The sequence below is a fragment of the Larimichthys crocea genome, chromosome I (assembly GCF_000972845.2).
Source record: "Larimichthys crocea isolate SSNF chromosome I, L_crocea_2.0, whole genome shotgun sequence".
Taxonomy (NCBI): domain Eukaryota; kingdom Metazoa; phylum Chordata; class Actinopteri; family Sciaenidae; genus Larimichthys; species Larimichthys crocea.
The window spans coordinates 43,239,350-43,250,025 of record NC_040011.1 but is presented as its reverse complement, the minus strand read 5'-3'; the positions used below and the strand labels follow the sequence as shown (position 1 = coordinate 43,250,025).

The following is a 10,676-nucleotide window of genomic DNA, read 5'->3' as shown; positions in this document are numbered from 1 at the left end:
GACAGATCTGTTAATATCAGTGATGTTCTCCCTTAACCCAATACATTTACAGCAGCCCAGTGAGCTCATGGGACCGTGAGCGAGGCAGATCAGCCCTTCTTCCAGTGAGAGAGGATGCTGTCAAGCGTTGCCGAGGATCTATCATTACGAGTGTGTTGGTAAAGTCCACAAAAAGCCCCGTGGCACTGAACTCACTGAAGTTTCATTTTCTGACCTGATCTTCTCCACAACTCGAGTACTGCACTGCACGGACTTCAGTGTTCGGTTCATCCACTGTGATCCACTGTGGCCTGACAGAAATCAATACTAATGGATGTGAGGATGCAGAGCTGCTTACACGCACGTCTAGATATCTTCATAATTGAGGATCATGTACAATTTTTTTTTTTTAAGTGTCAGACTGGAGCACTCTAAAAGGAGACACACTGTGGTGAAGTTAGCTCACAGACAGGACGAATAGCTCACCCCTGGGTTAGGGATTGTCAATAAATGACTTTTTTGATAAAACAACAGCAATGTTTTGTACTTGCTGCTCCTACCTAATTAGTTTCACCTGTGTCTAGTTGTCTGTCTTATGGACAAGTCCAGTCAAATTGTCTATTTTGCTTCCTAACTGAGTGAAATGACCTGGAAGTATCTACAGCCGTGATAAGAGCTGTTTGAATTCTCTACATGTTAAGGAAAGGAGCTTCAGTGCTTCCTTTCCTAGATCTCATTTAGAATAGGATACACAGGTGCATCCTTTACGAAAGGAAATGTGTTGTATGAGTGCTACACCGAGCCTAAGAAGGATATACTGTATGTAGAACCAACATACAGGATTTGGACCACGGGGTCATTTTAATTATAATAAATAAACCTCAATGACTTTTAAGATGTAGGAAACGTTTCACTGTGCAGAACATTTGAAATAAAATAAATCAATAAGTGACTTTAATATTACCACATGGTGCTTTTAGAACACAACAAAAAGTAAGGAGGATGTTACACACACACACACACAAAACAAACAAACACATAGCTGAGCTTTCTTTGTGTCACACGGGTCACGGCACAATGTGGTGAGATATGACCGAGCCAGGGTAGCTTTAACAAGCTCTCCGTGTTCAACACAATGGCTAACCAAGTGGAAGGTTTGTTTAAATGTTGATAGAGGAGGACGACAGTAGAGGGAAGACACCATCTCCAGCTAATCACATCTCAAGTCAATGAACGACATAACAAGGCTTGTGGTCAGAAGGAAGTAATTTAAATAAAACAACTACTCAAAGATATGTACTGAGATGCTTTTTGTTTGAGATCATGACATCTTATAAATGAAGCGGCTCTTGGGTAAAACCATTTTAATACTTGAGGCTTTTACTTTAATGAATCTTTTTTTCTAATTTTAATGCAACAGAGCAGTAACAGAGATATTAGATATCATTTTACATATTTAAATCAAGTGGCAAACCTCTGTGACTGTGAAGTGAAGTCAATGCTGAAGGGCCAAAAACTGCAGTTCCTCTAGCGGCCACTTGAGTCAGTCTCCATAAGTCCCCATGTTCAAATGTCCAACTTCACAGCAGAAATAAACATGTTTACAGCCTGGTACAAAAAACAGTTTTGGTCTCTATAGCTAATTTCCCCGTTCATGACAACTGTACTGAGGGTGAACTTCTTTCATAAAATAACGAATGGCATGGCGAGACGTGTCATGTTGCGATTGCTCAGCTTGGTGAAATTAACCAACTAATGTATCGGGAGAGAGCAGATAAAAATCAAAGGTTGTCAGTGATTTGCAGTTAAACAACACAGTGAGAACTCGATCTGCTCCAGATCTAAGACAGACACTGTGTCACGTAACCAAGCAGCACTGGAAGGTGGTGTTTGCTGTTTCCACTGCAAGTTGATCAAGGACACAAATGAAATAATATGTGCCGAACATAATTGATAGTCCTAGTATCTCAGAAACAACCTCAAAAAAAGTGAGATTGTTTCCCATTCTGTCTTTATTTTAGTGAGGCCAGACGGTGTATCTGGTTTGTAATAATTCCGGTTGGGTGTTTGGGGATGATGGTGTGTTTAGAAGTGTCAGAAAAGGTTTTGAATTTTATTTCTCTGAAGTTTTATTAGCTGATTTAATTAATGTAATTTTCCATTATTTTAAAATTACACATCAGAAATGTTGTTCCATGATAAAAACAAGCTATCTTTGTTTTTCTGTTTCAAAAGTACTTGGAGGAAATTAGTTAAAAACCTTGATGGTGCTGAAGAGGCCACATATACAAGTTATTAAGGAGGCTGGTGTGTAATTGTGTTGTGTGGAGACTGGCTTTGTATCATCTTTAATAAAACAAAAACTGATGTTTAGCTCTGTGACTCAAACACAATCCTCTGTGTAAAAAAAAAAAAAAATCAGAAATGATTACATGACAGGCAGAAGCTGTGCTCTGCTAAAAGACGCTTATTATCTGTGGCTGCACAAAGAAGAGAGGCAGTGATCTATTCTTGTGCAAGAGGCAGCTTCGTTGTCATGGCAACTGATATCCATTTTTATCCCTCATCTGACAGGTTGAGTGGGCGGGACATCCTGACTGTTTAAGCATCTCCAAAGATGATGGCACGTCGAGATGGACAGCCTCCTGTCTGTGACGCTTTCGTATTTATCTGTGTGTGTTATGATTGTAGTGCCTCAGGCTGGTGGCTCCTAACTGTGGAGCAAAGTGGACATCAGCACAGCAACCTGAGCAAAGCTCGTTAGTATAACGATAAACTAAAAAGGAGAGCAACGGTAAACTAAAAAAGAGCGACAGTGTAAGGGTTTATTTAAAGACACAATAAGTTTAGCAAAGTTTAAGCACAGCAATAACTGTATTATATAGTATACTATTTCTAAACTTATATTTTATATTTTTATTAGTATATTAATTATATACATATGCTATATATCAACATATCTTGTGTATATAAACATATATTTATTAATGTGTAGATATTATATATTGCAGTTATGTATAGGTTAAATATATGACACATATCTATGTGATCTATATCTATATCTATATCTATTCTATATCTATATCTATATTATTATTATTATTATTATCATTATTATTATTATTATTATCATTATTATATATTATGCAGGACAGGATACACACACACTATCTATATGAGTTAAAACACCTGAACCCCAGTATAATCTATCTATCTATCTATCTATCTATCTATCTATCTATATCATCTATCTTCTATCTATCTATCTATCTATCTATCTATCTAATCTATCTATCTATCTATCTATCTATCTATCTATCTATCTATCTATCTATCAAAACAATAAACTGTATCAAAGACAGTGACAGTGTAACAGTTCCTCAGGACTTTTTATTTGAAGGAAAGCATTAAGGGTATTTAAAAAGAAACCGGAAGTCCTTTCAGAGAATTATCTTGTTTTTTGTTTTTTACACGCTCTCTGCTTCGCACTACATTTCCCACAAGTCTTTGCCGGTGAACTGTCCCAAAATGTCAGCACCCATTTGGAAACTCCTGCACCGGGGTTATTACAGGACTGTTTATTTTGGAGGGACTAGTATTTGTGTCCTTTAATGTCAACAGTGCAAAATGTGGAGTTACATGTGTTTGCCCTTCATGCTGTCAGTGGACTGATCTGGGAGCTCTGCGTAAACATGTCTCTGTCTCTGGTGTCTCCGCTGCTAAGACGCGTCCTGCAGTTTAAAATGTGCAGGAGGAAAATGCAAAGTTGGAATAACATGAGCTGCACACTGTGAGACACCCTGGATGAGGGGATGCCTGTGTTCAAGGCGATGAGCACACACACACAGACAAGGTGACAGTAGCAATAATAAAGTATTGTGTGTATGTAAAGGTAAGAGAGGATATGAGATGAGATTCGTTTATTGTCATTACACTGTATAAATACAAGGCAACGAATGATCCAAAACACGAGGTGGATCAGAAATATATAGAAGAAAGTCTGGAAGTCATGTGGAGTGATTTGGGTCTTTTTTTTTCAGAATAAGGTGGAATATAATATTCATAACTATGTTTTCATGCACCTTTCTTTTTGTTACTTCACATTTCTGCCGTATCCCAAATCAAATCAGATTTTATTTGTATAGCCCAAAGTCACAAATTTGCCTCTGAGGGCTTTACAGTCTGTACAGGAGTGACACCCTCTGTCCTTAGACCCTCGCTTCGAGTGACACAAAAAAACTTTTTAACCGGGAAAAAGGTGGAAGAACCTCAGGAAGAGCCACAGAGGAGGGATCCCTCTCCCAGGACGGACAGACGTGCAATAGATGTCCCGTGTACAAGAACAAATCAACACAAACATGTTGTACAATTACAATGAATGATGAAATGATTACAGTAGCAGTGGAACCTGTGATCGGTAGAGAGACACAGATGCACAGCAGCAGCAAATCATCAACTAACTATAAACTGTTATAGAGATTGGTGCAATAATGACAGTAAATATATGTAGTGGACATCATGCAGGATCACAGCAGCACCACGATCCACCTGCTGGACGATAGAGCACCGAAACTCCAGGGAAGAAGTTTAGTTATTGACATGCATTAATGAGACATGATGTTTACAATGGTGAGAGAGGAGCCCAGAACAGACCAAATAAATTGTGACTACAGACAGACCCTTTCAAGTGTTTCTCTTTACACTCGGAAGACGAGGGTGATGTGAGGAGATTGCAATGCAGCGATTAGATCAACTAAATCCAACTAAATCCTACACACTGTCTGGACCTTTAAGGCCTCCACAGTCTCATGCAGGAGGTGAGAAAAGTTGTCTCTCCCCCACTTCCTCTATGGACCTCTTGACCGGTTTGCAGATGCAATCACGTCGTAGAGAGTTTTTAACAGAGTCCTGCACACTCCACATGATCTCGCTCCAGCAAGTGGGGGCGACTTTGACCCTTTTGTACGGATGTCCGTGTTGTCCAACTAGTTCAGTTTATTGTTGAGGTATCTGGTCCTTCCACCTTCTTGATATCCAATGCCTGGATGTTGGTTTGGTCAGTCGCCATCTCTTCGTCTTGCTGGTGTCGTGTGAAGCTGGCGATGGCTGTATCATCAGAGAAACATCTGGAGGTGACAGCTGTCAGTGTCACATCCGAAATCTGGAAGAGAAAAAGGAGGGGGAGTTATTAAGTTATTAACTGACATCTTTCCTTCTGCTTTTCAGGAAAATATTGACTTGTCTAGTTCCCTGCGCACAGAATCAGGAACTTTTGCATCATCGCTCACATTGACCATGGAAAGAGCACTTTGGCTGACAGACTGTTGGAGATGACAGGTACGTTTGACACTCTTCCCTCATAGTTTTTTCATAAACTGCTTACAATTAACACAGTGTATTACTAATGTGTGTCAGGTGCCATAGCAAAGACCGAGAAGAACAAACAGGTGCTGGACAAGCTTCAGGTGGAGCGAGAGAGAGGGATAACCGTGAAGGCCCAGACAGCCTCTCTGTTCTACAGCCACCAAGGAGAGCAGACCTCCTAAACCTCATCGACACACCGGTGAGTGCTCAGTTATTTAAGAAGATGAAGAGTTTGAGACAGAAGTTAAGAAAGTGGACTGGAAAATGTCTCATGGCGTACCAGCTACAACAGATTATAAATCCCCCTAACTAACTCATTGTTTTTGACCATGTGGATATCTCCTGTTTATTTATTTGTTGTTGTGAAACAGTTGCATGTTGCAGATTTTAGATATTACAGAGTCCAGAATATTAATGACAGTGCAGCTCTTGTGTTTAAATTGGATTATTGGTGCCGGGAGTTATAGAGGAAAGATCAGGTCCTCATCCAAACATCATCCCTGGGTACACTTTGTGTTTACAAAGTCTGAAACCAATTTTTTGGGATTCAGGTGGGTCAGACAAAACCTTGAATAAATCCTCCTTTCTACTCAATAATAGGTGCACACTGATGGACATACGGTACTACCATATGTGCAAGTTGATTGGTTTACATGCTGCACAACCACGTCTCTCCACTGTTTTCCTTTCTCTGTAGGGTCACGTTGACTTCAGTTATGAAGTGTCTCGATCGATTTCTGCATGCCAGGGTGTTCTGTTGATCGTCGACGCCAATCAGGTACAAAACATCTCCTCTGTCTCGGTTTCCTCAGTGAATTACTCTGGATGTAAATGCTGCATGTGTGCTAATGTTTTGATGTCATGCGAGGGATTCAAGCGCGACGGTGGCCAACTTCTACCTGCTTTTGAAGCTCAGCTGGCGATCATCCCGTCATCAACAAGGTGCCCTGAGACCTCTTTGTTTTTGGCATATTCACAGATTATTTTTCTCATTTTAATATATTTTTTCCCGTCCTTAGATTGATTGAAGAATGTGATCCAGAGAGAGTGGAGTCACAGATTGAAAGGTGTTTGATTCCCGTGAGGAGTGCTTAGAGGTGAGTTGGGATATGTGTAAGCTGCTTTTAACTTTTCAGTGTCACCTTTTCTGAGAAATTTCTCCTCATTTGTAATCTCGTTTTTCTTTCAGATTTCAGCTAAACTTGGGAACAAACGTTGAAAATATTCTCCAAGCAGTTGTGACAGAATTCACCGTAAGAAGGGGTTAGATTTGGTTTCATGTCATATCACGAAACATGCCCGACACATCAAAGTGAAGCTTCTTATTATGTTCTCAGGCCCGTGGCGAGCATCGATGCCCTTTCAAAGCCCTGGTGTTTGACTCCAATTTCGATCACTACAGAGGGGTGGTGGCCAACTCGCTGTGTTTGGGGGTCGGGTCAAAAAGGGGACGGATCGTGTCGGCGTATCTCGGAAAACCTACGGGTCAACGAGCTGGGGCTGCTCCGGCCAGATGAGCACCCGACACAGAAGCTGTACGTGACATTCCTCCTCCCCTCGTCGTGTCATTTCTCCCACTGCAGTAGCTGATGTGTTCTGGTTCCAGCTTTTTAACTGGGAGAAATAATAAACTTTAACTAGGAAAACAATAAATATTTTTAGAAGAAATATTGTGTCTATTAATTGTAAAAAAACACCTAAAAGGACTCCATGAAAGAAGACCCGCTCCCTCTGTAGATAGAAAAGTCTAATTTTAAGGCAACAATTCTTATTTTCAGGTGATTATACGCTAATGAAAACAGAGGTATTATATTATTTCCATTTTTTGTAAGTAGATCCCCTTAAATGTTACACACTGACCTTTAATATGTTAATGATGATGTAGAAATCCTAAAATTTGCAATGTCGTACATAATTTGAAATCTGTTCTGACATTGCAGCTGCCAGCTGATTGTAAAATAATTCTGACATTATGTTACTCTAACTCTCTTGACTGTCGCGTAGGTTTGCGGGCCAAGTCGGCTACATTATAGCGGGGATGAAGGACGTGAAGGAGGCGCAGATTGGTGACACACCTGTACCTCCAGGAGCAGCCAGTGGAGGCTCTTCCAGGGTTTAAACCCGCCAAAGCCATGGTCTTTGCTGGTAAGAGGTGTTCCTGCTTCTTTGTGTAAATTTGTTGTTCACTCACACATTTACCAACTACTCGGGACTTAACAGTATCACTGGATATGAAGTCAAACATGAACTCCATCAGTGCATGCTTGTTTCACTGCAGTCGATGCTTTTCAAGTTGAGTCCTAATGTGCACTCTGTCTTTTGTTTTTTCCGTCCCTCAGGCATGTATCCGATGGACCAGTCGGAGTACCAGGCCTTCGAAGCGCCATTGAGAGACTGACCCTGAATGCTCGAGTGTCACAGTGCAGAGAGACAGTGTCTGGCCCTGGGAGCAGGCTGGAGGTGAAGACGACTGCTTCACTTAGAATGAAAAATGGCACGACGTGAGGAGGGGGTCATTAGTATGATGTAACAGCAAATCAAAACAAAGTCTGGACAGTGATCACTAAAGAAAACTTTAGTCTTAGTCTTTTCAAGTAACTCGCAGCTGCAAAAAAGTTTTTCCACTTCTTCCTAAAGCCGTCAATGTGGGAGAGGTAGCAAGATGTATCTTCTTTCTCATTGGTGTCTACACAAACTTGGACATCAGTTGATTGATGATTGGGCAAGGAAGAAATTTCCTTGGGACATACTGTCTGTTGCCAAAAGGGATAGCCAAGAAAGAGTTTTTTATTATCAAAGGTCATATCAGTCCAGATGGCGTAAATTTATTCTATTAGTAGCGGTGATTTAGATAAATTGGATTGCTATGAAATACGCTGGAGTAGCGATGAATCTTACTCACTGTTGAACTCTTTCCAAACCGGCTATTTGTAATTAAAAACATGAATATCAATTATAAGACTTGAGTGAACCTGTGAACCCTCCTGACCTCTTTTGCAGACTTGGCTTCCTGGGTCTTCTCCATATGGTAGGTGTTCAATCCAGAGCTGGAGCAGGAATACAAAGCCTCTGTTATAGTACGGCGCCCACCGTGCCCTACAAGGCCGTCTTCTCTTCGGCCAAACTCATCAAAGGTAAGAGCCATTTTCCTGCTCGTATATTTTCTTACGGTAGAGCTGGACTCGTACTGTAATTTCAGCAAAATACAAAGTTTGAACGACTTGGATATGAGGATAAATGGAGGCCCTCTACATTGCTGGCATGCTTTCCTGTTCGATGTATATGGGGATAGCCTGACCAGTTTTATTTGGAGGTTCAAATCTCGTTGGTTGTCATTCAGGAGCACGGCAGTGAAGAGTACCATCGTGAACCTGCTCACTTTCCAGACAGATCAGTTGTGTCAGAGTATTTGGAGCCGATGGTCTGGGGACCATTCTTGCTCCCGACAGTTACACTGGCAAATTATGAGTCTTTGCTTGGTAGTGGAAAATTTAGATTAAATGAAAAACTGCTGTCTGTACTGTTAACTTAAATGTGCTCTCTCTGCCTACAAGGGGTTAAACGTGTGTTTGAAGTAGAGAGAGGTGATGCCTCTGAACCTCGCAGGCGAGTCAGCTTGATTTTGAAGCCTGTCTGCAATGGAGTCTGACAGGCGTACTTAAGCGCATCTGTCTTTCTACTCCTTCCAAATTGGTCTGCAGCCAAAGAGAAAAACAATCTGGAAAATGTGTTAGACAGATTTGGGGCCCTTTTTAGTAAGCCCCCTTTTTGGTTGTTGAGATTGTAAATACGTGCAAGACTGGCGGAGGCAAAAACAAACATCATCCTGTTGCATCCTTTAAGAATCGCCAGAGCCGTCCAGAAGACAATGGTGTACATCGACGACCAGCGTGTCATGATGAAGTATCTCTTCCCTTTAAATGAGATCGTTGTGGTTTCTATGACCTCCTCAAATCACTGTCCTCTGGATCGCAAGGTAAAACTAAGTCTAAAACACATACAGTACACGTACACACATAAACAATATGCATTTGCTACTATCATTTCATTGTCGGTGGTGGAAAGGAAAAACGATCCGGCAAATGAAAACATATTTCACCCCTCCATGATATTTATGTCTTACATTAAATCTAAGTCTGGTTAAAAGTTTTAATGAAATACTGTATCCATAATTTGATCCTGCACAGTTTTGACTATGGAATGCCGGCTACCAGGCTGCTGATTTGATAAAGATGGATTCTTCTGAATGGGCGACGTGTGGAAGAGCTCACCTGATTGTCCACAGTACAGTACGTTTTGAAATCAGAGCTGAACTCAGAAGTGTTTCATTTTTCACTAAATATTTCGGGCAAGACGTCTCCAGTTTCTCCCAGGAGGTGTGATTCGAGAGGATCTTCTCATTTTCTTTATCACAACAGTCTCCCGTCGCTTATTATTATTGCTGTATTTTTTTTTACGAGTTTACGAGTTTAATTTCAAGGTTGTAGGTCCTTCATCTATAGTAATTTCTTGGAGTGTATGGAGCATGAAATGTATTCAACACCCAGGATAACATAAAAAAATGGCCTCTTGCAGCCTGTGTTAACATTATCTATTACTGTGACTTTACACTCCGGACAAGGACTTCATTCCATTTGACAAGGACGATACAGTAACTTCACGGCGGAAAAGTGTGACGTGCAGCAGATCTGTATTTATGTACTTAGACCCAAAGCCAGCAAGGATGGCTACTCTGTGACCATTTACACTGTAAGTCTTGGAAACAAGCCGAGCGTATATAGGTCTGTTATTCTTTAAGGGCAGCTCACCAACACAGTAGAGTATCTTTTTAAGGAGGCATGTACACCCATGAAATATATAATACGTGGATGGACCTAAGAGAGACAAGGATGACCTGTCAAGCAGAGAATCCCTTTAAACCTGTCTGAAATGGAGGCTTTTATCTACAGTACATTGAGTATGACGGGCACACGGCTGTATAGCGAACCACAATTCTTCTTTATTAAGGATTTTATTGTGAAATGTGCCGATTTATTTACACTGAGAGTTAGATGTCAACAGGCTTAGGAAACAGGTGGCCTAATTGACAAAACAAACAACAAACTTATCTGAAAAATTATATATAAAAATTATATTTATTTATTATTTGCAGAGGAATAGTTACTGCATGTAATTTTCCATTAAACCAAAAGTCTTTGGGTATTCTCTTTAACCCACACAGGACTGTCTGGTGCAAAATGTGCGCTTTTTATGGCCGTAAACTTAAAAAACCTTTTCACACTTACCTTGCACCTGAAGGATTTTAAAAACATTTTTACCACCCTGGTTTGTTC

General features: G+C 40.6%; 1 pseudogene; it reads left to right on the top strand.

Annotated features, from left to right (window-relative positions):
- Positions 1–5,081: 5,081 nt before the first annotated feature.
- LOC113746638 (translation factor GUF1, mitochondrial-like) lies at positions 5,082–9,618 on the top strand (annotated as a pseudogene).
- Positions 9,619–10,676: the final 1,058 nt, after the last annotated feature.